The 23,161-nt window shown below is 40.1% G+C and overlaps 1 protein-coding gene across 15 annotated transcripts in view; it reads left to right on the top strand.

Annotated features, from left to right (window-relative positions):
* The window catches only part of NCKAP5 (NCK associated protein 5), a 453,280-nt gene that overhangs the window by 97,922 nt on the left and 332,197 nt on the right, over nucleotides 1–23,161 (top strand). For 6 of the 15 annotated variants that reach the window (XR_015289529.1, XR_015289528.1, XM_086898612.1 and 3 more), the window contains exon 1: nucleotides 3,287–3,802. The exons of 5 other annotated variants lie outside the window; for them this stretch is intronic. The gene's annotated coding sequence lies outside the window, so the exon portion shown is untranslated. Of the gene's footprint in view, nucleotides 1–3,286; nucleotides 3,803–4,223; nucleotides 4,673–8,222; nucleotides 8,287–23,161 lie in introns of those variants that run through there. 4 more of the 15 variants (XM_086898607.1, XM_086898609.1, XM_086898603.1 and 1 more) reach the window with 2 other exon arrangements.

The raw sequence follows: 23,161 nt of genomic DNA, 5'->3' as shown, positions 1-23,161 counted from the left end.
AAATTATGGAACTGAAAAAGATTTAGAAATTGATTGCAAATCAGTGCTATGGCAGGAACAATCATATATGCTCATTTTAGCTCTCAACTCATCTGAAAAGGCTAGATTAAACATTTCATTTTAGACTTTCTTTTTCCTATGTGTCAGAATCAGGTGTCAAGGCTTCATCCTGACACTTAAGGACAGGATTTCCCATAGTGTGGGATGTGAGTTAGGGTAAATGTTTCCATATAGAAGTGCTCTTCCAGGAGGCAGAATATCATATTTTTTAGCTGCAGGAGTGACAGGTACTGAGGAGCACGTAGGTTGTTACAGAATCTGTCTGGGAGCTCTTGGAGGGGGCAGCAGGGCAGTGCCAGAGCACAACTCGTGAGGACAAACCAGACTGATGTCAGCCCCAGCCCTGCGTGTAGTTACTGTTACTGTTATACGCTATTTGCTGCTTTCTCTGAAGCTTAAATTCATAAATGTGACAGAAGAGAGAGCTATTGTTTGTTCCAGCAGTAAAAGCTGCCTTTGCTAAGGACCTTTTCCCTATTCTTGACATGCAGGGGAGGTAAAAAGCTTTGAAAAATCACCTAGCAAGGCTAAAAACCAAATTATCTTTGTGATCAAAAGCTTACCAGCCTGATCAAACTGCTTCAACTGAAGGCCAGTTTTTGACAGTGAGTATCTGAGGAGATTCATATACTGCCCTCACACCCTTCCTTTTATTCTCTCCACTTATTTCAACTTGTCAGTTGTTTATCTGCTCAGCCAGCTACCCCAGGAAAGTGTTTACTGTGTTAACTTGTGACACCTCACATCCTTGTGGGTAGGTACATGTTTTGTAAGACATACTCAGCTGTGTTGATAAAAATGAGCATAATAGTGATGTTCAAAGAACACTTTTCAGTACACTGGAGAAATTTCCATGATATTTTAGGAACCAGCTCAACACTTTCAACCATGTGCAGCTCCAAAGAAGGCAAATCCTGCAGCCTACAATTTGTTTAACTATTTTATTATATTTTTTAAAAACTTTCACTCCAGCAATCTAAGTATTTACTGCGGGATAAAAATACAACAGTTTAGGATTTTATATTCTATCGCATTACAATCTGTTGGGATTTTAACAATTTTGACAAAGACTAAGCTGCTCTTTGGCCTGTCACCTTGTCTGTCCTTGCCCCAGCAGTAGCTGGAGAGTAAAACAAAGGCTTTTACATGGGTTGGTTGTCTGTAACTGCACTGAATCACACAGAACTCAGCACAGTGGGCCATCTCTTGGGGAAAATGCTCTTAGCTCTTCCCACCTGCCTTTTAACTCTTCAGGCTGTGGGTCTGATCACTTCTGCTGCAGCTTTAGGGGGGTGTGATGAGAGACTGAAGCTCGAGACACCTGGGTCCAAGCTGTTTCCTGCCCCTGAGCTGGTAAGAAGTGAGCAAGCACATCACAAGTTGAGGGATTCCTGCATGCTTCAGTAAAGGTACAGTTTAGGTGACTCAATCCCAGCCAACCACTGCATTTTCCAGGGAGATGTCCTTGTTTTGGGTTCTTCAGTGAGGAGGAACTTTCTAAGTTAATAACAAAGCAGAGTCAAATGTGGACAGTGAACCTGAAATACTGTGGATTTTGTGTTCGTATGAGATATGGGGTCTTTGAGAGATCCTAGCCATACTGCACGAGGTTAATTAACAAGCTTTCTTAATATGTATGTACTTAGATCAGTTTGTAATGCCTCATCTTACCTGTCTGCTCATCAAAAATGGGGCAATACGAAGCTGAATTATTTTCTCAGATACAAGAATGTAGCCCATCACTGCACATCAGGCCAGGAGAAATGACTGCAGCCCATGACTTTGAATTCTTTATCTTTTCACTCAACCTGCAGCTAGTCCAGGACTGAATTCTGCTGTTAGTTTTGTTCTAGCAAAAGCTGTGGCATTCCTGCCAAAAATAAGTTGTATCTGCACAGCCAGCAGCTATATCTTATGACTTAGAATAGAAATTAGATGGATAAGTGCACTGACAGGGTGAGCTAATGGCCACTCCCTTAATAAGTGCTGTAATTTGAAGAATGCAAAATCTGTTTGTCCACCCTCATGGCAATTCTCCTCTTGGGAAGAATAATCTGCTGGTTAAACCCACAAATCTCAGAACTTGTTTTTTTTTGTGCACTTATTTTTACAAGAACCACAATTTCTGAAAAAACTCGGAAAAATTGCTTTCAGGCAACTCAAGTTCATGCCTCTGACCAGAAAGATGTGAGTTGTGTGTGTGCTGTCCCAGTCCTGCTCACCCAGTTGTGCTTAGCCTGGAAATGCATTAACACACCCTAGGAAATTTAGTAAGTGCTAAATTTTACTAATCTTCCTGGGAACAGGCTGAAATTTTCCTTAAGGCGCGTCCTTTTTTATTTCATTAAGTACTTGGCTTTTTCAATTAAACTAGTGGTTTCCCTCTTTTATGACTCTATACTTTCCTCCTTTCTTCTGCACATGTTTGTCTGCATTAGTGTCTCAGAGAAAGCCAGTTTTCTCATCAGGAGAGCCTCAATGTAACCTGTGTTTTGAAATTTTATAACTACTTCTAATGGCAGGTGAAAAAATGAATTTAATCCCTTGCCTGAGAAAGCACGCTATTAATCTGTGACGTATTCAAGCAAAATCTAACCCTTCTGCTGATCTTATGGGTTTGCTTCTCATGGAAAAAGCTGAAGCATTATGGAGCTGTATATCCAAGCACAGGGCCTTGCTCATGTTTGCTTAAATGGCACTTGTGAAGCTGGAACTAAAGCTGTATGGTTTGAAATTGATCTGATTCGATATTATGTGTTAGTATTTATTACTCCCATAGCCCACTTCATCCTCAAAGTATTTTGAAGACTTCCTGGATCAGACTGGCAAGCTCTTAATGAGCAAGGTATAAAACCTTCCATTGCTGGGTGCAATGGAAGAGGAACACAGCCCTGTGTATTTGAGCCAGGGAGGTAAATATAACCCAGAGCTACACAGCGTGGTGTTTCTTGTGTGCTACAGGCTGATTAGCCACAGGAATAAATATGATGGATTTACAAAAGACCTCCATCAAAAGTACAAATTTATATTTTAGAGGCAGCAAGCAGCAGAGGTAGCAATTGCCCACATGAGCAGTGGCAATGAACTCAGCACCACTGTGTCAGCAGGGTATTGCTGCCACTCAGGGCAAGCACCAAGAAAATCGGACACTCTGTTATTAAGGTCACACAAATGTTTTTAATGGCACTCTTTCAGTCTAAAAGCAGGCTTTCAGCTGACTGCTCTTGTTCAGGTGTGTAATTGCATCTAGCCTGATTTACAGCAGATGAGGATCTGACCCAAGATTGGTTTTCTCTCTGTAAATACAGGCAGAATTTGGGTTGAGGCTTTCATGTGTAGCAATTAAAAAAGCAGTGAAAACTTGGCTTCTGCTCATCCCTGAGCTCGAGTTTCACTTGTTTTGTTGTTTGTGGGATAGTTTAGGCTGTTTAGATGTGAGTGGCCAGGTGTTTCCAATATTGAACCTCTTCGTGTGGAAACGCGCACAGATAAGAGAGCTCAGTCTGTCACAAGCCTTGGTGGAGCTCTTTCAGCGTTTGAAGTTCTGACTTGAAAGGACTGACTTCTGAGAAATCAAGGCACAGAGTCCCAGCCCCTCTCTTTCAGCAGGAACTCTGTGACAGATTCAGATTAGGAGCTGGACTAGTTCTCCAGTGAGTGCCCTGTGCCTCGGTGGGAGTTGAATGTGTGTTTTGGCTCCACAGTGCTGCTTAGTCTTGGAGCTCCCCTCTGTGCAGGAAAGGTCAGTATTTATGCCCTTAGCACCTTGTGAATGACTATATTTGATGCTGTTTCTTGCTTTCTTGTATTTTCATCTTTGGAAAGTAAGAGGGTTTTCTTCAAAATGTACTGTTACTGAAGCTGAGCTGCCTTAAATCTTGCAAAGGACACAAAAAAGTTTGTAATTCTGTAACTTCAAATTTGGAATCAGTTGAAACTTTCATTTCAACCTACTGAAGTCCTCTGCTCTGTGCTTTAAAATCCAGGCAGGTTTGCACCCATATTGTTAAACAAAAGAATTAGGAGAAATTCAGTGATAAATTGTGAAAAAGGCAGCGCTGGTGTTTTTTTTTTTTCTTTTTTTTTTCCCTGTGTTCTTCACGTGGTGAAGCTGTTTAAGTTTTTCTTACTTTTTTTGCTTTCCCTGCAAACACTGTTTAATCATTCTAGAAAAACATCAGTTGGGTAAACAGAAGTATTTATATGTGTAGCCCTGAAACTCCTACTAAGATGCAAATTGTGCTGCAGGGAAGATAGTTTGGGCTTTTCTTTCCTCCTCTCTTTTCTTTTTTGACAGTCGGTTAATAAAGACTCAACAATAAGCAGCTGCCTGTGATGTCATTTGGGACTTTGTCCACAGAGCTTGTATTTACAAGTACTGAGCAACTACATAGCAGCAGCAAACCCAACTATCAGCAAACTTCATGTCTGCTGTTACTGAAGGACTTTGGTGCTGTGGAGGGTGTAGAAAGCTAGCTCTGTTCTTCTAACCACAGACTTTTAAAGCTCAGTAAATAAACACTGGATAAACTCAAGAGAATTTCTGGACTGCAAAGACTTCTTACGGTTGTGAGTTCTCCAGGGCTGGCATGTTTTGACTGAACTGCTGCAAGTAAGGCTTTTGCTGTTTTGGTGTTTCTATCATCTCTGTAAAGCTTATTTTCTCTAGGAGTGTGTCAGCGTTGCTATTTGTAGTTTTGTTTTAATTAAAAGAGTGGCAAGTATGTAGTTGTTAGGAGTAATTACAGCCATGCATCTGTCTGAGGGTCAGGACAAATGAAAACTTCATTCTGGCTTTTGTTTGTATGAGATTACGCTGAAGTGGCTCTCTCTTAATTTAAGTGATGAAACTTTAAGATTCTTAAAGTCTCCTGAGTGCTGTCATTAAGTGAACAAAACCTGGGCTGTCTGAAGGTTGTTCTCTTGTAATTGAATTATATTTATTTGAATATTTGGGATTATTTAGGATTTTTATTATAAATTCCTCTTAGTTTTTTTGTACAGTTTTCTTTAAAAATTATTTTGTTTCTTATGCCGGCATTTATTTCAAACAGAACTTGATTATTTTTCATTTTTAGCTCCTGCTCAAGTTCTGGAGGTGTATAAGTTTAAAAGACAGAATCATACAGTGCTTTGAAATCTGATACCTTTTGGATAGAATGAATTCTCAATTATATGAGAAACTGTAATTTTTGTTTGGAGTGATTTATGTTAAGAATCACATCACATCCTGAAATATCAAAGCAGAAAAACTCGCATTCTGGCAGCTGCTGTGAAAAAACTTGCTATTCTGCCTGCTGTTTGTGGGATACAACTGTTTTTCTGACCAGAGATTAACTAATTTTCAGGACAACTAGCTGTGATTGGCATGGAATTATCTGTGTTTGACAGAGGAGTAAACTGGTCCATAGATGTGGTTTATTAAAATTTAGTTTACCCACTTCAAAAGCAAGTAACACACCCCAGGTCTTTTGCTTCTCATTTCAATCTTTCACCAGAAGCCCATTCTAAATTACTGTAATTTCAGTTGTAGTGGCTTCTTCTAGGATGTAACATAATCACAGTACTGTGTATGAGGAACTTTTTATTACTGTTTACCTCTGTTTAATGATCTGTCTTTGTGAAGACAAAGCACATTTCTGAGGGTTGAAATCAGAAAATTATGATTGGCAAGTGTATGAGGGTAAGTCAGTACAAATCAATCAGGTAGGAATCAGAGGGTTCCTTATGAATTATCAACATTATTTATTTTGGTTTGCTTTCCTTGCTACTGACTTTGTTTACAAGGCCTCTCAGTCCCACTCAGCAACAGATTTTTTTGGGGCTTCTTATTAAGGTCAGAGAGGCTACAACTGCAGATGCCCCTCTCAAGTGACCCTGTTTCTACAGCAGATCAAAACTGTCCAGCTCTTCTTTTTTGATGCTGTAATGTGGCTTGGCATGTCAAAATACTGTTCAATGCAGGAGCTGTTGTTCTGTCTTTGCAATGGAAGCATATTCTCTTAAGGGGTGGGGGGAACCAACCTAAATTTAGCTCTGCATTAATACCATGGGAATGGCAAAGACTTTTGGTGTTTCTAATGGGTGTGTAAATAAGAGCGTATTTTTATTCCTCAGGTGTTCATCCTCATTTTTGGGAAATGCTATTTGAAAAGTTTATATGGTCTTTAAAAGACATTTTTGTGGCTCAGAAACTTTCACCAAATGCAGGAGTGAAGAGCAGAGAGTTTTGATAGAAGCCTTCCTCTGGGGAGATGGAATGGGTTTGGTTCCTATCACTGATCCCTGAGAGCCAGTCTTTCCTTCCCTCTGTCACCTTATGGCCAATAAAGGTGATCTGCTGTTGTGAACTGATAATTTACACTTGCAAAGTTTCAGATGTTGTTGGCAAATAAATGGCTTTGAAATCTTCAAAATAGTTGGAACAACATGGGAATAAAAAAAACCCTACTCACATTCCATTTATCCTTCTCACCTTAATTTTAAATGCAAATTCTAATCTGAAAAATGTGAATATTACAGCTTTTCAAGAAAACTTCATGGGTTCCTATGGTATTGTTTTTGTACATGAATTGTGTATAAGTGTTTAGGAGGCTTAGATTTATGGAAGTAGAATTCCTGCCCCAGTAAATGTAGAGCAGGATGGTACAATTCCACTTTAGTCATGAACTAATCTTCAGCTAATTCCCTTAAAAGCTGAAGCAGACACTCAAAACCTGATGAGCCTGTGGGCATCCAATTTTCATTTTCCTCTTTTGCATTTTCCTTCTCGCATTTACATTTTCTTTCTTATATACCAATGCAGCAAATTAGGATATAGATTGAGCTCACTTTTCAGCCAAGGGATGCCCTGGTTGGATTTTTCCAGAGAAATCTGCCCATGGATACAGAGTATAATCTGATAATATTCTGGGATGGCACTGAAAGGGACAATTGCCAAGTGAATGACAATTCTTCAGGCTTTCTCGCCATCTGAAAAGAAATGGAATAAGAGCAGGCTCCAGCCTGTAATCGTCTGACAAGTGGGACTGAGGTTGGGATAAAAGATGCGGAACAAAGGTGTCAGAGGGAAGCTCAGCTGGCTGAGGAGCTCAGCACGGTGCAGCCAGGGCCAAATGCAGCAGGATGCTCTGCAGCTCGTGTGTGGCTCTGCACGTGTTCAGCTCCTGGCAGGACTGCAGTTATGCTGAAGAAATGCCAAAGCTGCCAGAATACCTTCAGAAGTTAAAGCATGTAATATGCTGTTTTATTACTAAAAGAGGATAAATGTACAATGTAAATAGAACATGAGCCATTAACACTTGTAATGCTCTGTTCTGTACTGTCTACTGATAGGACTCATGCAGCATGCAGGAACCTGAATTACATTAGGATTTCCTTGATGGTTATGTGAATTAGTCATGATGTTTGCAGGATGAAAAGTTAGATAGCTATTATGTGAAAAACTCTGGGAAATCTTTTATGTGGCCATTGCTTGGCATGCAGGTGGATCAGATAAACGGGGTTTGTACAGCAGCAATGGCTTCTGGAAACGGGCTGTGACATTGTCTATGGGCTATGAATGATGCAGACCCTGAAAAGCAGGTTGGATTATAAAGCAGTGGATAAAAATTATGTTGCTGAAATGTGGACTATTAATATTGACACGCAGCAAGAACAAATGCCACTGTTAAACTGCATGTTTGATAAGCTTTCCACAGGACAAATCTATTTGTTTTCCAGAGCCAAACCAGCCTTGGACAGTGTGTGCACACAATGGGTCTGGACAGAATCAAATACATGTCACAAATTATTTTCTTTGACAATGCTAATTGATTATTATAATTCATCGTTATCTAAATTGTTAAATTCAATACTTTACTGTATCCTTTTGTTTCTTTGTTGCTCAAACATAATACAAATAGGAAGAGTTAATTACCACATGCAACAACAGAGGCGAATTTCATTGTCTGCTTCACTTTGATTGAAGCTGTATTGAATCACAACTGAGGATTTTCAGCAATGGTGGGGAAAAGAAGGAAGCAGGAATTCTTTTGCAGTGGAGGTGCTTTTGATGGGAGTTAGCATTTGTATTTCAAACAGTGTCCTTTTGGCAGCTGGGATCTATTATGCTCATTTTGCCTATACTAAGTATTAGCTAATTGTGCAAACTGAACTCACATGTGTGCATCAATCCTGTGGGGAGTCAGTGGCAATCCTTGAGGAGCACAGCACAACTTGACACAAGTAGGACTGCATTTGTTTCTAAAATTACTTACTCCTCTAGATATGAGCACTTGGCTTGTTTCTTCAGTGCTCTGCTGATGGCCAGAGCTGCATCTGGTGGGTGAAAGGAAGTAATGCTCTCCTCAAGGGGATTCTGGAGAGATTAAGTGGTGACTTAATTTATGCAAAGTCCTAAATCTCTGATCTACTCTATCTTCTAAGATTTGGTGTAACTGCTGTAAAATGTAGGATCTTTTCTGCTGCTCTGAAATGATCTGACAAAATGCTAGAGTGGTAAGATTTTGGGGGGTTATTTTGCCAGTAGAGGGCCATGTTAAACAGGATAAAATACCTCCCTCTTGGACTCACGTTTTCAGTGAGGAACAGCTTAAAGCATATGGTTGTTTTCAACGGCAAAATGAGAAAATAATTAGATCTTTTAGAAGCTATTGAATGATTAATTATTTGAAATCAGAATCACATCACTTTTACAGTATGATGCAGTTCTGTGTCAGTCTAATCAGACTGAATTTTGGCCTTTAAAATACATTGCACCTACCTGTTTATTCTAAATTGTTCAAGGTTGATAGATAGAGCCCTAATAAGTCATTAAGCTGACGTGATATACAGCAGCAGCATGTGCTTTTGCTATAATGACACAAATGAGGAAAGAATTGTTTTTCAGAGGTACAATCACGTTTGTTTTTGATGTGGCCTATAAACTAGAACTCATTATTCAGGCTCTAGTGCTGCAGGAGTTGACCTTTGGCAAAATATTTTGTTATCCTCAATCTTTTATACAGGTCTTTTGTGAACTCTGCTCAGCTCTCATTTTGCTGATTGCATTTAAAGTCATTTATTGCACAGTGTTTGCCCTTCTAGCAGATGTTAAAGGATTCCCTGCCTCCCCCTTAAAGGCTACTCCTCCACAGCATCTAATTATAACCTACACAAAAGATTAACAGATGTTATAATTGTCTTTACTCATTGATTAAATAGTTTCTGCATGATTTGCTCTCTCTTCCTCTCATTGCTGATTTGTGAGGTCTTTCTGGATGAGTCTCATGCATCTGCAATTTGTTAACAGTACTGTCTCCAGTTTTTAACTTTTTGTGCTTGTGGTTCAGTTTGAGCAGGTTATTTTATTGCTATTCTGCTGGAAAATGTGATAGAAATGTGTTTAAAACAGGTGCATGAATACCTGCTTTGATTGCACACATTCTTGTTCTTACTCTTCCTTTTAACCACTCCATCTAAAAGGTATGTAAAATGCAGACTCATTTTCATGGATTTAAACTGGATACTGGAGGGGTAAATGCTGAGAGTTGCTTAGCAGTGGTTTTGTCCCTATATTTCAGTTACTACTTGTGGAGGAAATTAGTGGCTGAGAAAATCAGTTTAACAAAATTCTTAAGAGGAAATTTCTAGTAGGACTTTGCTAGTAGAACCATTATAAAATTGTGGGTTTTTTTTGTTTTTTTTTTAATCTGGTTTGTCCCTCACTTTTTCCACAAAATTAAGATTACCTTTCTTGAGCTAGTTAATCTTGTCTGTGGTTTTTTCCCACATTGAGGTGAGGGCTCTGTTCCTGGATGGATCCATGGTCCTTCCCCTACAGCACAACAGTGCAAGCTTAGCAACTGTTGTTTTATATTCTTATAAACCTTATAGCAACTTGAGCAGGGCCAGACCAAACAATGTTCCTTTTCTGAGAGGGGAAACATCTTGCACGTGTATTTTAACTGCTGGGGATTGATTCCACCAAAGCGTCCTTCCCTGTTTAGATTCTGTACAAGGTTTTCCTACGTTCTGTCATTGACACAGATGTGAGTAAATGATAAGTCCACAAAAACTTCACTGATAATTTTGGGAAGTCTCTCAGTTCTATGAAGCTGCATCTTCCACAAAGCCTAAAGCCTGAAGGGCTCTGCCTTGCTTCGGTCCAAATTGGTGTAACAAGAAAGAAAATGGATGGAATATATTCTCTCACATATTCTCAGACAAAATCTCTGAATGGGTTAAATGTTTGTAAAGCAGGTTAAAGGCTTGAGGCTTGTATTATGGGCTTGGTTATTCAAAAGCCATCAAGTATGGTGATGTTTCCCCAGCCCATCCCCCAAATCCTACTCAAACACAAAGCTGTTTCCTTGATTCCTAGCCAGAGAACCACCTCATTTTGAGGTTGGGCTCACCTTCTCCTGCCAAAAACATTTTAGCATTTTTTACTACCAAAAATACTTGAGTTCTCTGTGGGTGTCTGGGAATATTGATTCAATTAATGTTGGTTCATGCATATGTAGGACACCCTATATGATTCTACTTTGTTGGTGCTGTGTGTATTTTTGTCTTTACGGTGAACACCATACATGGTGCTGGCTGTGAGATTTTGACGGAGAACCTACAGCACCTTAGGTTTTTATTTATTTTTTAATGTTGGTACCTAATGTATAATTAATGAGTTTTAATAGTGTGATTGATAATCTTTGCAGTGTACAAGAGCATTTGTCCAGGGACTCGAAACTGCTCTAGAAACAGAGGTACTTTGTTTGTAAGATTAGCAAAGAACACTGTATCCTCCTTGTTTTTAAATGACATCTCAATGCCCCTGAATACTTGGAATTTATGAGCTGGAGGGAGCAGATTATAGATTTGTAATAAGAAAATTCCAGGGTGCCAACTGTTCTTGCAAAGTGTATTTTAATCATATGGACACCTGTCCACTACCAACTTGTAATATTTCTTAGAGGTCACTGAGCAGCCAGCTGATGGAAGTCACTTTTATTCAATATCAACCTCATCTGAGTTTGAAACACTAATCCAGAGGTGACATGCTAAAATCCTAATTATCAATAATTAGACCTGTTTAACCCCCATATTATGCTAGAGGTAAAAGGCCCAGGTTCTCTTTGCAGTTACATATGAGGAACACTTAGAAAATATTACAAGTTCAGCTAAATCATTAAGGATTTTCAACATCTGCTGCTATGAAGGAAAGCACTAAAGTGAAACCTGGCGTAACATTTTAATAAACAGCTCTGTGTTATGTCACTGGCTGTTAGCTCTAAATTTTGAGACCAAGATCTTCATCTATATTTTGAGGCTACAGAAGTAAATGAAAGAGAGCACCTAATGACTGACAAGGGTAGCAGAGTCTACAAGGCCTCAGGTTGGCCATTCTCCTTGTCTCTCTGCTTGAGAGTCTGTAGACTTGTCTAGGATTTAATGATGTGCTTTCCTAAAACTAGTAAATTCCTTCCTTTAAGCTACAGTTCTGTCCTGGTGTTATTGATTGGGAATGCATCCAAATGTTCATGGGAAACCAGTTCTGTCATTTATATTTACCAATTTATCTTTAATCAAGAGAATTGCTTTTCTTTTTGATTACTTGAAAATTCTCCTGTCACAAGAAAAAGCTTTAAGACATTGCTAAGAATTTATCACCTAGATGATAGTTTTGGGTGCAGTCCTGGGAGCAGAATGGTTTGTGAAGTACACAGCTACATGCAGTGCACCACAAAAAAACAAGGGTTTTCCTTGTTCATGGAAGGGAGCAAATCTTATTGATGGGTCCTGTCTCCACAGCAAAGCACTGAAATCTCACTTTTACCCACTGGTGTTGTCTGTGTGAAAACAAGTTATGCTGTACCTGTTTTACTTATTCCTCCCTACCTGAATTCCAGGTTTGGATCCTATGTATCACTGAGGATTCTGAGCCTGGATGCAGAGTTCAAGAGCTTGTAACTCTGGGAAGCATAACTGAGACCCTCCTGAGGTCTCTGGCTTAACCAGCACCAGCTGGGGGTAGATCCCTTTAGCTCCTACCTTGCTCAGCTCAGAATTGGTGGCAAAGCAGAGATGGAGATTTAACTCCCAGGATCCTCATCCAAGAAGGGGGGATGTGAAACTTTGTGTCTTTAGGGCACACCCTTGGGCAAGAAGCCCCATGAAGGCCCCACCTGGCTCCTTTTCTTTTCCCTTTCCTGCAGTCCCATTGAGTTTCTCTTCTCTCTAGTAGCTGCAGGTAATACTTCTGTGAGCCAACAAGAAAAATCAGAGACAAATAGCACTCAAGACTGCAGCAACCTGCTTAATTCCCCCACTATTAAAAAAAAAAGGGGGGGGGGGGGGTGCTGCTCTAATTCTTTTTTTTTAATGCTGCTTTAATGCTTCCTAGTTTCCCCTGCAGGGAAGAAAGTTTAAATCTGTGAAGTGAGTAGAGGATATCTGTCTCACCTACATAGCTGCTGTTGGTGGCAGATTCTTTGTTGGTTTTAATTCAATTCTAGCTGAATTTCTCCCATCAAATTAATTTTGACAGGACAGCAAAGACGTGAATGAAAACCGAGTGTCTTCCACTGCACAGTGCAGAATTTGGAGAGAAGATTATTCCTCTGTTTGAGTTTATAGTGATGTGCACATCTGGTAGATAGAGAAGAGTAATGACACAGAGAAGAAGCTCTAATAGAAAGTTTCACTATTAAAGCCTTTGACAAAGAGGATTTATTCAGTAAATGACACTTATATATTACTGCCTTCACAGGGCAGTGAAGAAATTGAGACAGGAGAAGTCAGTGAATCAACCTAATCTCCAACTCAAAATATGGGCAAACTTTTAGGGTTTACCTGAAATGAACGAAACAGAATTTTTTTCTTCCTTGCTTATGTTCAAAACTGTTTTTTTCTCCAATAACCCTGAATTAATAAACCATAAGTAGAAAAATCCCAAATTTTAAAGGTTTTATTTAGTCTTGAAATGCACTTTCAAATTCACAGTGGATCATTTAGAACATGCAAGTGTATTAACACATTTCCCTTCCATACTAATAATACTTTTTATTTCCCAGCTGAACTTTGAGCTAAATAGTAATATTGAATAACTTTGGTTATTGCAAATCTGGAGAGGTGTATACAGTTAAAGGTTTTATTTAAATCTGCATAGCATTACTTCCAAGAAATAATCTAGGTAAAAATTATCCACTTTGAGTCTTTACATGAATTCTATGGACAAAAAATGGATGAAAAATTCTGTGCCAATCCAACTGTTGTTTCTACAAGCAAAGACATCTTTCAGATTTTATTGAATAACTGACTTAGGAATTGCCAGTGATTTTGTTTTTTGTTTTTTTCTTTTGTAATTGAACTCTTTTTACTTTGCATTCAAAATGGACTGATGCTTGAGAGATAGACTAAAGAATTCTAATAGTATAGCTCCTTTCTTTCTAATATTTTCTGTATAGATAGTACTGTATCCATAATCCCAAAGCGTTGGATTATTATCTGTGATGGCAGTCTATATGTTCACTGACATTTACATGGTAGAACTGAGGGCAGGTGAGCTAAAGACTGAGAGAATGGCATAAAACATAGAAGAGCTATGAACCCTTAAAGTAGGAAATTCATTATTATTTTTTTAAATTTGCATTTTTATTACATTTCTGGCAGATGGAGAAATTAGAAATCAGTGTGTGACAAGCAGCCTTCACACTGAGGAACTGGAATAAGCACTGCCAGCAGCTGATGGCATGGGGAGGAAGGATGGAGTAGCATTTTTTCAAAAGAAAAAGCCTTTAATTGTCTCTAATGTGGATGAACTACAGCAAAGTATGGAGATGCTGAGAGGAAAGGCAGAGCAGACTCTTTTCTTCCTCATCAGGGTTGCTGGACATCTCACTTCTGGCAGCATTCTCACATTCAGTGGTTTTTTTTAGTACTTCATCCTGCCTTATTTTTTCATATGATTCTCTGCATTGGATTTCACTTTAGGTAATTTCTTCAGCTACTTGACATCATTTCCCCCTCTTTATTTCTTTTCAGCCTTCTGTCAATAAACCTAATCAATTTCTCACTGTCTCTAGTGTTAGGATATGTCCCTCAAACTTGTGTGGATGCTCATGCCTTGACACTTTAGTCTTCTCTTTGTCATTGTTTAAAGCTGCTATGAAGGAACTGGTTAATTGTTCCCCACTGAGTCAATACTTTAATATCTTTGCTGCAATTGTATGAATTCCACAAAGTTTGTCTCTATCCTTTTGGCTGAATTCAGCAATAGAGATGAGATTGTTCTAGAATTGCAGGGATAAGAGGTGGAGGGCTGTTTGGTATGCCAACACTGTGCAGTGCTCTGTCACCATTAAGAAAATATGCATGAAGAGAGAACATTATTCATTTTTAGTGTTTCCATGATAGTTTTCTTAGCCATAAGCTGAAGGTGGAGTTTAATCAATGTGTATCAATTCCTTTCGAATTTATGGTCTTGATATCCCACAGTCCTACATGCTCTGCTGTGTAAGAAAAAAGTGAACTTCTATTGGCTGGGATATCTCCCTGGAGTTTTCCTTTATGTATGCTCATCAGTGTATAGGGAATACATCCCACAAAAAAACTGAAGGTGGTGGAGCTGAGCTGTACCCTGTCACCTTTCTGCTGTGACCATGAAGTACAGACACTGCTGAAGTGGGCATGAGAGCTGGAGCTGAATCCTTTCAGGTTATCCTTAGAAGGTGTTAGGTCAGCTGAAGTGAGAGTAGACTTCTAACTTCTGTAAAGGCTGAAAAATTGGGGAACAGCTGAAGGATTTCAGTGCCCATTTTTATATGAGCTAGATTAGTTCTGGTACCTCCAAATTCTGCTCTGCTGCCACATCTCTTGTTTGTCTTGTCTGTAGCAGTGAACAGAGGTGACTGCAGAGTCCAAGGACTGGTAGCTGCCCTAACTGCACAGATTTACAGAGCTCTGAAGGCATTTACACAGAATAATAGTAATACGTGAGTTTTTTCTGGCAGAAATGTGCATGGTGTTCTGTGTGGGAAGCACCTGGAGCTGCTCAGCTGACTGAGGCTGTGTGTTCTTGCTTTGCTCCCTGCTCGTCTAGCCCTTCAAACCAGGGGCTCAGTTCTGGTTTGGCTGGAAGAGATCACTGCTGTTTTTCCCTTCTTGTTCTTCCCCAGGGTGGGCTTTAGTTATGGTGGGGTGGAGGAGCTATTTTCACATTATGCAAACAGAGGAGTGGAGCCCTTTCTCAGCTGCCCCCTTCCCAGGTCATGGAGGGATGGCGTGTATTTCACTGTACCTTATCTTCCCTTATTTTTCACAGCACAGAATGGGATTATGAGCTTGATTCAGCTTTTTTTTTTTCCTGGGCTGTTATTGAGCTAATACCCTCATCATGAGGTTACTGCCTGTAATGTAAGGACAGCCCCTGGCCCACTGGGAGTGTCTGTACAGCAAGGTGAAATGTGAGACACCGTGTTACAACCCACAAAGCCCCAGATTCATTAGGAACAAATTCTGCAGCCTAGACACTGACATTTCCCTCTGATGCAAATGACTTTGGTTATCTAATGATGCACAGAGCTGGATGCTGAACGTGTTACTAGTAACTAAGGAAACATTTTTACAGTACTTTCTTTTGGGAGTTTTCCTTTGAGCCATGTGAGCATTTTGAAGTGTTACCCAGTGCTCTGAGGAGTAAAACCAGATGTCTGAACACTATGTGAAGATGGTTTAATAATTCCTCATATCCACTGAGCTGGAATACCACAGTAAATAAATGATCTTTCATTCCTTTAATCTCTGTTGGCAGGGAGGACCAAAAGGGGTTGCATTTATTTGGGATACTCTGGCCATGGCAGACGTCATCATCTCTTTTAGCAGTGCAGGTGGGAGGGGTGGAGTGCACACAATGAACCGATGATTTTTAGTGGTCCCTCTGGACCGTGATTACAACAGATGGGCAGGCAGAAGAGATGCTGACTGAAATGCATCTGCCTCAGAGAAGGAGGGATCTTTAGGCACATTTCAAAAGCTCCTAGTTCCAGTTTCAAAAGCTGAATTGGCAAGCCACCATTGCTTGCAACAGAGACCCTGATACAGGTCTTACATGTAGGTCTGAAATTCTTGGACTTGCTTGAGTAGTGCCTTGATTTATACAGGTGAAAGAAATATGAGAAGAAAACACAAATCAAACTGAGCAAAACATAGAAATCTTGAGTATGTGTTTTAAATTCTGTCCTTCAGTTAGTTGTCTATCAAACTGATCCAGATTCTGGCTTTAATTGCATTTGTTTTTCTGAATATCAGAACATATTAGATGAACTCAATGTCACTGCCTCTGAAGAAGATCTGTAATTCAGTGTTTGATGAGATTTTTTTTGTTTGGTCTCTACTGCCAGCCAGCCACTTTGCCATGAGGAATAACTAGCCCTACTAATGATGTACTAGATTAGAGGTTGCTTCTAGTTGATGCCAGAGGTGTCTTTATTGGGATATAAATGGGGCATTTTCTTTTGAGCCTTGAAATCACCACATCACCCTGTAGGTCTGTGAACAGTAACAGTGACATTTCCTCAGGTCCTGGAGTTCAGCTTCTGCAGGTGGCTGGAAATGACTATTTCTGACTAAGCTCAGCTGTGGTTCCCAAGGGAGACAAATGTATGTTGAAACCCCCAGAGGCAGCTGCTGCTGTGTTCAGAACATTCCTTTTGCAGGTTAACAGCCTTGCATTGCTGAAAGAGGCTCAGTGACTAAGGGAGTCCATGTTTACCACATAATAACCTATCTCACATAATTTCTAATAGTATTTGGTTGGTAATATGTAATATATAATTATAGGTGGTTAGAAACTGAGCCAAGACATGGGAGTTTTGGATCTAATGTTTCCTTTAGCCTGAATAGCCTCAGTCATGCTTGGATATCTCTTTCTTGGTTACAGGTCTTACAGTGTTCTGAAGGATTTGATTTCAGTGCAGAAGCTAAGGATACAGAAACACCATTGTCATAATCTGTTTTTTATTGATGATAACCCTATAATATATCCTTTTTCTTCCCATGCTGTCCTGACTACAGATTCATGCATTCTGTCTGCTTATCTTTCATCATTTTTGTCTTGATAATTTTATTGCATGATATGAATGCTTCATACATCCCATAAAAGCAAACAGGAGAAGGTAATCCTTTGACCTTTCAACATTCTTTGGTGTAATTTACTGGCGATTCCTCTCCTCCCTGAGGCACAGCCCTGAAATCCTATGATAAAAATGGACAGCCAATCCAAATAGAAAACATTGAAAAGGTTAAAGCTTTGATTATGTTAGTCTATAAATGTTCATAGTCTTTTTTTTTTCTGCCAGAAAGAAAATGAGAGCTGAAAATGGCAATGGATGAATCATGCTTATTACAGAATACGGAAATGATATTGGTTCAACCCATTCTTGTTAATGCTGAAAGAATATAATCTTGTGCCCTCTCATTTTATGTCACTGCAACCTACCTTATCCTCTTAAAAGAATGCATGCATCCATTTAATTAACCTGGTGAGATACTGAGATATAAATCTTTTAAATGCTTCTCATGCAATTCATCTTGACAGCTGTCGTAGTAATAACATCTTTAATGCCATATTCTTTATTTTCTGATGTATTGAAATTCCTGGTATTATTTTGAGCACACTGATAGGTTTGCTGGATTTAAGCCCTTAATCTTAACTTGTTTAAATCCTAGGAGCAGTGCTATAGAAAGCTTTACTGGTTGTTTAGTTTGCTGAATAAACGGAAGATTAGTTTGCATGAAGAAAGCATAAATATGTTTTGAAAACTGTGGCTGAAACAGGGTGGAAGGCTGGGATTCTTTCTTTCACACGTGTTTCTAGAATGTTCTACTGAGAGTCTCTTTGCTGGGAAATGCTCACCAGTGAGAAATTCCATAAGATTATGTGTTCTACTGATTCCCTTCAGAGGGATGGGATAAGGGCAGGAGAAATCCACAACATTTGGCTCTCAAATGAGTCATTTTGTGTAGACTGCCATGTGTCAGTGTCACTGTACTTCCTTAAAATCACAGAAAAATCAAAGAATTATGGAATAGTTAGGGTTGGAAGGGACCTGTGGAGATCATCTAGTCCAACACCTTTCCAAGGAAGGGTGAAAGATGAGCAGGTTCCTTGTCTAGCTCTGGCCCTTCCCACACTTCTTTGGGGAGCTACTTTATCATGGCCTGGTATATGATGGGCAGATAGTGGTAGGACAAGGTAGGACAAGATTTTAAGAGAGGAAATGTTTGGGTTAGGTGCTAGAAATTCTTTACTCTGAGAGTGGTGAGGCACAGGTTGTCTGGATAAGTTGTGGATGCCCCGTCCCTGACAGTGTTTGGGTCCAGGTTGGATGGGGCTTGAAGCAACTTGGTCTAGTTGGGTGGCATCCCTAAACATGGTGTGGGGCTCGGAACAAGATGATCTTAAAGGTCCATTTCAACCCAAGCCATTCTATGATACTATGACTGCTGGAAAGTTTTCAGTCAGAGCTATAGGACCACTGGATTAGGGAATTTTTTGGGGCCTAAAATAACTTGCAGGGCACAGTTGACTCTGGGCACTGCCTGTACAGTTTCAATAAACTTTGTAACAGCTTCAGAAAGTGTAAGAAATTTGTGGTGTATGAAAATTAATTATTCCACAGGAAAACAACAACAAAAAAAGAGAAATAGAAAGGAATATTATTTTGCCCAGATATTTCAGAACCACTTGATAGATTTTTTAATACAACTTTCCAAAGCCAGTCAATATCTAGGTATATAGGCTGAATGGTACAGCAGTGCTGTGTTTGCTGTCTTGTAATTCCCATAATATTCTACTCATCTAAGCATTTTAGCTTCTTGCATTGGAATTTTTCTAATTTAATTAACTCATTAATGCTGCCACATGGCACATTCTCCTTCCCTGTCTGCAAAAATGCAGTTTGCTAATCTAAATAGCAACCTAATCCAGTGGGTGTGAGTGCATGACATGTACATTAGTGCTAATGAACTGCTGACCAGCCTCAGCAAATACCTGGCAGTATTTGGCATTAGGCAGGGCCTGCCCACGGTGCTGCTGTGAAATACACTGGGGCAAAACAAAAAGCATTTAGCTGAGTGTCAGGTTGCACAAGTGCTGATGTTGTTGCAGTTTTCTATTTCCCAAGTGCTGAATTTTGAAACACCAACTCAAGGGAGAATTTAGGAATTATTTTTCTGCTTTGTCACTTAGTCATGACCAAGCTAAATACCATGATGGGGAGAGATAAGGGTGAGGAACTGAAATAATTTTCATGGTTGCCTTTTAATGACTAGGCTGAATGGTTTGAATACTCTGCTGTTAGGGGAAGAAAAAAACCCAACCTCCCAAAAAACCAAGTGAAATAATCAAATTCATTAGTATAAGCCTAGTATATTTTTACTGGCCTGTGCCTAGCAAGGTTAATGTAGTGATTTTATAGAGCTGAACATTGATCTGTTAAAAAACATCAGCACTCTAATACTGGAATCCTTTTTTTCCTTCCAGTTCTGGGAGGCCCCGATAAACTGTACTTGCTATACCTTCCCTGCAAAGACCACAACAAAAGCTGGTGTATGCACAGTGGTGTTAACACCAGAGCTGGCAGAAGACACCCAGCTGCAAAATGACACACTCAATTCAATTAGGTTCCTAGGAAACTGAATCACTCCACAGATTGGTAATGAGATATAAAATCTTTCACCTTTAGGTCACCTGCTCATTCTAACTAACATTTGCATTGATGACAATTTTTACTTTCTCATTGCTGCTTCCTGACCTATGCCAGTGATATTGCTTTCCTCCTCCTCTCTTTGCTGAGGGATAATACCAGTTCTGGTTGTTTTCTCTCATCTTAAAGTCTGGCTGTCAAGAAGCAGGGCTAGCAGAGTAGAAAAAGCATTTAAAGGTGATCACTGTATAACTCTGGCCTCATTCTGTTACCCAGTAGTTAGATTCCCACAAACCACAAATCCTCTCCTCTTGTTAGCACCTGGGAAAGACAAGCTGGCTGCTGAGAAGGAATACCTTGTTGCCCCACGGGTGTTTTGCCTTCTGGCAGCATTAAGTTGTGCAAAGCCAGGAGTGGGGAAGCTGCATTGTATCTACCCTGAATTTAAACAAAAGGATGCTGGTTTGCAGAGCTGTCATTTTTGTCATGTGTCATAACTGTTAAATTTATGTATGTTGGTAAGAGAAAAATAAATACAGTCCATTTCCAGTTACCAAACAGATATACTGTGTGCTAGTTCCCAGCTGGCATATGTTGGCATAACTCTGTTGAAATGTGACTGCAGTTTCAAACTGCCTGAAAATATCTTGGATGCCTGTCCAAGGAATACGATGTTGTACGTTTTCATCAGCTAAAGCAATATACATCAATCATCCTTTGTTACTGCTAGAAATGAAGAGGGTATTATAATCCAAGAAATTTCTCGCATAGATTTTAGAGAGTTCTTTTCTATGTTAATCACATTGTTTCTCCAGGGCATACTTTTCAAGCCATCTCCTGAAATAATGAACATTCTTGTACTGAGTAATACAAATAACTGCACTTTAGGATATATAATCAAGCTGATGCCTCTGGCTTGCTGGCTTCCTGAGCAGTGAGGGTAATACCCTGTTGAAGCAAGATCACACTTGGGTCTTCCTCTGAGAGTTTTTTCTGTGTCCATACAAAACCTTCTGCCCTGAGCTCAGTGCAAACCTGAGTACTTTGGGCAAACACCTGGCACCTGCATTCTCTTAGGCTGAGCCCCATACACTTCTTGGGGATACAGCCTTTATGGCTGAGTGCTCCAAACAGAGTGCCTGCCCCCATATGCTCAATATAGATGAACTCTTTTGTCCCTTGGGGAAGAGTCCTTCAGCAGAAACATTTCCTACAACACAAAGAACTAGAAGATGAGCCCCCAAAGATCTGGAAATATGTGTGTGAGAGCAGTATGGGTGAAGACACCATAAATCAGATGTGACTCTGCAGTGGTTCAGTTTCACCAAGGTAAATGGGATCATCAGGGTCTGAGTGCTGATCACTGGGGTCTTTGCTGTAAACATTGACAAGCAAATTGGTCAGGGAAGGCAGGTAAATTTCTACAGTCTGTTTCTTGATAACACAAAAATAGTATTTCTGATGATTGGGAAAACCGGTTCTCAGCACTTTGGTGTTCTAAGACTGTTCCATCTGGACAGATGTTCTCCTCTGCTGAGCTTCCCAATGGACATGTTATCTCCATTTTGAGTTTTTGTTAGTCTGTTTGGTCTCAGAGGAAGAGAGATGTACTCAGAAGGGTAATTTTTTCTTTGTGACAAGCAGTATGATGCACAAAAATTCCCATTCCAAGATGGAAACTTGTTCTGTTTTTCTTAAGTGCTTCACTCTGACGATCATTTTTCTTTAAAGGCCTCCTGAGATGGGTACTTTGAGGCATCAACATATGTTGGCGCAGGTGATGTATTGTATTATCTTGTCTGATAATTACCTGTGATTCAAAAGGTAGTGTGTTTAGCCTTAGGTGGTTAACTCTTCAGAGAGATGTGTGACAGCCTGCTAAAGGTAATGTGCAGAGCTGGGAGCTCCGTGGTGTGGGAAGGAGTGGAGCCAGCAGGTCTGGAGCTGCTGCACCAGTACATGAGTAGGTCCTTGTGCTCTTCTAGGTATGGCTACAGTAAATCCACTTCAAGTGCCCAGGGCAGCATATAAACTGTAGGAATAATTAATAATAATCCTTCCTGCTTTTACTGCTAAACTAGAATTCGGGGTGGTTCCACCAAATACCTGCAGGCAGGCACTTAACTCATATTGCCCTTCCATGGGGATTTCTGGCTCCAGCTGTAGCTCTCACTAGCTCATTCCTGAGTGGTTCTGTGCTCAGCAAGGGCTCTCTTGGTGGATGTCATACTCTCCAGGCATGAAGCATGCTCAGGAGAATGATATAATGATTATGTAAGGTCATGTGCTGATTTCTGGCACAATCACACAAACAGTGTAATACATTGCTGCTGTGTTTGTTTAAATCTATTGCGGTGTTTCTTTTGCTCGTTAATCAGGGAACAATAGGAATTATGTGATATCACACCACTGAGATTCTTTATCAGCTGAATTAAATAGCATGCATAGTTTTAGGGTTGGAACTATGCAAAAAGCAAGCAAGGATTTACAGGTAAGAAAATCCCACAAGGCAGCAATTAGCATGGTGCAATAATAGATTTTCTTACCATTGTAGGTACATGTTCTCATTGTGTGTTCCTTAGATGAATACATAGAGAGTTAACTTTAATCTGTTTGGGAGAAAAAGGCCTGAATTCTGGTGTTCTGTGAGTATAACCCAGAAGTACAAAGGAAGTGTAGGAACCAGCAGGTGCTGTTCAATAGAAGGCTGGATTCACCACTGCAGGGTTTGGTAGCTGGAGCACTTGCTGCTCCCCTTGGGAAGTGTTTTAGAGGAGCAGTCCCAGTGTGATGCCCAGGCTGCACCCCATGATCCTAGAGTGCCTCTGAACCCTGTTGGATTCCAGCAGCTGTGCCTGGGGCATCCTGCTCCCCTTGCAGGCAGCCTGTGCTTGGCCCACGTTCAGGCTCCTGTGTGCCCTCGTGGCAGAGCATTTGGGGTCAGCTCGAGGAAAGAGCTGGGAAGGTTTTATCCGCCTGATATCCCCACAGCGACAGATGGGATCGGTCACAGGTGCGTGAGAAGTCAAGTCTATCCACAGGCATGCAAATGTGTCTGCAGGGCATGTCCAAGGCTGCTTTTGGGAATGCCAGCTGTGCTACCCTACAGCAGAGGTATTTGTGCATCACCTGGGTGCGTGTGACCCGAGGTGATGTTCACAACAACAAAAAGGATCAGAAACACACAGGTCTTCTTTTGCCATGTCTTGTTTTTCAGGGACTGCAACACGGTAAATACAGATACAAGAGAAAACTTCTGGGCATATCTATATCTGCCTGCCTTAATTCTGATTTCTGTTATCATTATACTACTTTTTGTAAATTCTGAATAAATTCATTTACTTCGCCCATATTCCTGTACCACAAACAATAAATATCTTAAAATACAAGCTGAAATTTTCAGATGCACATAGCCACAA

Source organism: Cyanistes caeruleus, chromosome 7 (genome assembly GCF_971803275.1).
Source record: "Cyanistes caeruleus chromosome 7, bCyaCae1.hap1.1, whole genome shotgun sequence".
In the NCBI taxonomy this organism is placed as follows: Eukaryota; Metazoa; Chordata; class Aves; order Passeriformes; family Paridae; genus Cyanistes; species Cyanistes caeruleus.
This window is presented reverse-complemented; position numbering and strand designations above follow the sequence as displayed.